Genomic DNA, 4,419 nt, shown 5'->3' on the forward strand with positions numbered 1-4,419 from the left:
ACACATATTGTTTCTATCGGGTAAAAATAAAACTGAAGAGAATTTAGCATCTTCTCTGTAATAGGATTAAAAATAATTTCCATACAGCATGTATATGCATAAATGACCTATGAATATATTCTGAATTAATATATCCAGTTTATTTCTAACCCATATTAATATATATACATGTATGTGTATATATCTGCACATATGCATATATATGAAATGTAATATAAACCTCCTACTAAATTGTTCATTTTACTGCTTTTAATATGAATATATTATTAAATTTACTGAATCTAATATATACATGCAAGTATTTATAGAAATACAAAGTACAATACTTTAGAAAATGCCTATATCATAGCACTATTTTAATAGGCATTATGTTATCACCAAATGTTCAAATCTGATATAAAATGAAGCATAGTAACAAAAAAAGTATTCCATTTTGATTTTTCAGTTTAAATATAGGAGGAAGAGTGAAAAGATAGTTTCACCCTTAAGAATTATCAGTGAGCTTAGTTATTTTAAAAATCTTACTATTATATAGGTTTTATTTTTGCATACAGAATAAAAGACTTACTAACTACAACAGAACTTGAGTAATGTCTCTTTCGGGAAAAGTAGTAGTGTAATACTTTTGACAGTTCCATGATTTCATTTTGGGTGACCCTGAATTGATAATGAGATCTTATATTTAAAAAAGATCATCAATCTTGCAGCATCTCAGTGGCAACCTCATTGTCAATTTCTTTATCACATTGGATATTTACCTGAAGCTCTTGAACTTAATGCTGAATTAAGAGATCCTGGTAGATTACACAAATAACCACTGGCACAGAACAAAGTCACTCATTCCTTAAAGAAATAGCCACAATTCATCTCAATATGTATAAAAATGTGACTGAAACTATTGGGGAAAATGTCATGGACTCAAAGTATTGATACATTTCATTTTATATCATAGAGAACTGGAATTTTTTTTACTTCATAGGCTAGTCATTTCTCAAAATCTGTTATAAATTTGTAACAGTAAGAACTATTATTTTTACCAAAGAGTCAAATTTAGAATTATGAATCACTAAACCATAATTATAATATTGAAAAGGCTGTTGATTAAGATATTAAGAGGCTTTTTAAAAACTAGGCATTATGAATTTATCCCTAAATATTTCTAGAAATTTCAACTCACAGGTTTGGAAAATATAATCCCTGAAAAGACTTTGGATTGTGTTCTATAATATTTTTAAAGTCACCTTCAATTTAGAGATACTATTTCTGATTTTGCTTTAAGCTAGCATGGGGTATATGCTCAAATCTTCCTTTAACTTTTACTCCATAATTTTCAGTTCATGTTGTCTCCCCAAATTATATCTCCGAACTAGAATTCTATGAACTCCAAACTTGAGATGCAACTGGCTGTTAATGTATCTTCTCTTTCTTTCCTCAAATCAAAATTTCTTTAGGGTTGATTTGTCTAGTGTTACTTTCCCCAAGTAAATGGAATGTCCATTCTTCCAATTATGTAAGCCAAATACTTGGGAACCATTGTTTTTCACTCTTCCTTAGTTCTAAGACCAAGACTTTATCAACTTTAGCTTTCAGACATTTCCCAGGTCAGCTTGTGGTAGTCTGCAGTTTTTCTTCATCAGACATCTATGTTTTTCAGGAGTCAAGACTGATAAAATAAACCAAACTATGACAGAATCACCCTTGCATTTACTGGAATATTTTTTGTTGTTCAAAAGAAGAAAAACACAATAATTACACTTTATTTTTGATGCAAAGAAACTGTATTTACTAAATTCATTCATATCGTTAAATACATTACAGCTCTTGGTAGAAAACCATTCTATTAAAACATCAACAAGTGATATGGATTCAATCCTTAAAATATGAAGACAAATTAAAGTATTCTTATCAGGACTCCAGTTTATTTTCACAGCTTACCCACAGAGGGAAACTCTGAATGAAAGTGGGTAATGGAAAGAGAGAAAAATGCCTCTGTGCATTGGTCAGGGCCCTGCTCCTCAGTCACCCACATGCCTTCAGTTGGCCACTCCGCAGGTCAGGGAGCAGATGGCCACCCATCCCTGGGCTCCCAGACAGGGTCTGAGCCCTGACGAGCAGGGATATGTTCTCCCCAGGGGCCTGCTGAAAGTCAATCTGCCACCAGACTGGGACTTCTGAGGCTAAAGATAAAGTCCAGTTGCCAAAGTGAACAATTTAAGCACATGCACTCTGAGTTACTTTTCCCAAGTCATCATGTGCCACAGTTGTAATTCTTCAGAAGAAGATTTCATCTGAAATCCATCCACCCAGAGTCATGCACAACCTGTCCAGGAGCTGAGCTTTGGTGCACAGGTACTGCTTTCCAAATAAATAAGGAATAACCCAGTCCTTTGCCCCTACAGCTGATGGGACCTTTAAGAGAGTGTCTGCCTGCCCCAGATGCCAGCTGCAACTGCATGACCTGCCTCATGATACTCCACTGTCTTCTTCTCCCTGGGCTGCAGATTCTGGGATATTTTTACTCTAAGCCACCAATCACTCATTCAATTGCTTGTTCAAAGTGTTTCTGATTTATGGAATCTGAAAGGCATCTCACCGCAATCAAAGCAGCTTCATTAGCAACATCAGCTCTTGAAAACCCTGGCATTGGAGATGTAAGCTTTCTTGACAGTTTCTCCTTCCCCAGGGCACTGTCCAGTTTTAGTGGTCTGAGATGAACTTGAAAAATAGAGGCTCTTCCTTTTATGCCCGGTGATCCATGAATATTTGCCTATCAAAGAACCCTGGCCTCTTTAGTGCAGGATCTAGGATATTTGGGTGATTGGTGCCTGGCAAAATAAGGATGTTTTATGCTGTGTTAAAACCATCTATTTCCACAAGCAGCTGGTTAAATGTATTCTCCTGCTCGCTCTGGTCCCTAAAGTTGCATCTTTCTCTCTTGCTTTCCACAGCATCAATTTCATCAGTGAAAAGAATGGGACGTTCTTACCAGAAAGAGGAAATAAGTTGCAGACTTCATCTGGACCCACACCAGCAAACATCTCCAAGAACTCGGATGCACTAACAGTGACAAAAGGGACGTTGGCTTCTCTGGCTGTGAACTTAGCTAGAAGTATTTTTCCAGTGCTTGGAGGACCAGTGAGAATGGCACCCTTTAGGATTTTTTGCTACTAGGTCTTGATACTGCTTTGGGTTTTTAAAGAAATTCACAAATTCCATTATCTCTAGCTTGGCCTCCTAGCAACCAACCGCATCTTTGAACTTCCTATCTATCTTATATTTTAAGACCTTAGAAGTGGTTTCTCCAGCACTGAAGTGTCCACTCTTCCTTGGCCTGTTTGACAAATGCCTTTAGACCCTCTACATATACTTTAGAGTAAGAAAGATGATGAGCACTGTGGGCAACAGGCTCAGGAGAAATGAAGCATCGTTTTCAGCATGGAGACAGCAAGAACCCAGTTCTCCCTTCCATGCAAAATTTCTCCTGTAAAATGTTCAGATTCCACTCAAATGTGTCCACATTGCCAATATTAAATTAATGGCATCAGTCATGGCCATCAGCCATAGGATGATATATATATATATATATATATATATATTTTTTTTTTTTTTTTTCAATTATTATCTTGACTAGAGGGAGGCAGCACATTTCAGAGGTTATGTTTGGTCTTCCCCACTATGATAACTCATTCCAAGGAGCCCATGCTCAGGTTACCCTCCATGAAACATAACCATCTGGTGGCTCTCTTGGCTTTACATTATATACCACTACAACATGACCACTTCTTTTAGCCTCTTTATTCCTACCTCTCTTATCTGCCAGAACACTTTGGACAACTCTATGTCACCCAGTTGCTAAATGACACCTGGTAGTGAGTTTTCACCAGCATCTAAGGCTTCTATTTGGTAGATTGCCCCCAAGTCAACTAACTATTGATTATCCAGTTATATATTTCAGTCCCCTTGATCACACACTAAAAATCCAATCCCAGGATAACTGCCTTGCCCCCTGACAGTACATGTCTTCAGAACAAGATACTTGTAAGGCTTACTAAGGAATGATGGGGGCATTTCTGCAATCTCTGAAGGCTCAGGGGACTCTGAAAATCCAATATCTTCAGGGGTTCCATACAGATGACCCCCTCCCATGTGTGAGGAACCCATGTTTACCCAGCCAGGGCCCATACTCTAATATGACAGATCTGCTTTGAATAAGCATTAAAATGCTTCTGAATAGCAGTAGTTCTTTCAGATTCTCAGTCTGATACATAACACTTTCTGCTCTTGACCAAAGAGAACTTTGGCCGTCACAGTCAGCCTTTGACTGCTTGGTAACCACCATCAGGTTCTCATCTCATTATCTCTCTTTAATCAGTTAACTTAAGTTAGCAGTAACCAGTCAATATGGCTATCTTTCAGAAC

The 4,419-nt window shown here is 37.2% G+C and overlaps 1 pseudogene; it reads right to left on the reverse strand.

The window, feature by feature from the left end:
• Positions 1 to 2,019: 2,019 nt before the first annotated feature.
• On the reverse strand, positions 2,020 to 4,161 carry LOC118924029 (AFG3-like protein 2; annotated as a pseudogene).
• Positions 4,162 to 4,419: the final 258 nt, after the last annotated feature.

This window comes from Manis pentadactyla, chromosome 5, assembly GCF_030020395.1.
Source record: "Manis pentadactyla isolate mManPen7 chromosome 5, mManPen7.hap1, whole genome shotgun sequence".
NCBI classification, from domain to species: domain Eukaryota; kingdom Metazoa; phylum Chordata; class Mammalia; order Pholidota; family Manidae; genus Manis; species Manis pentadactyla.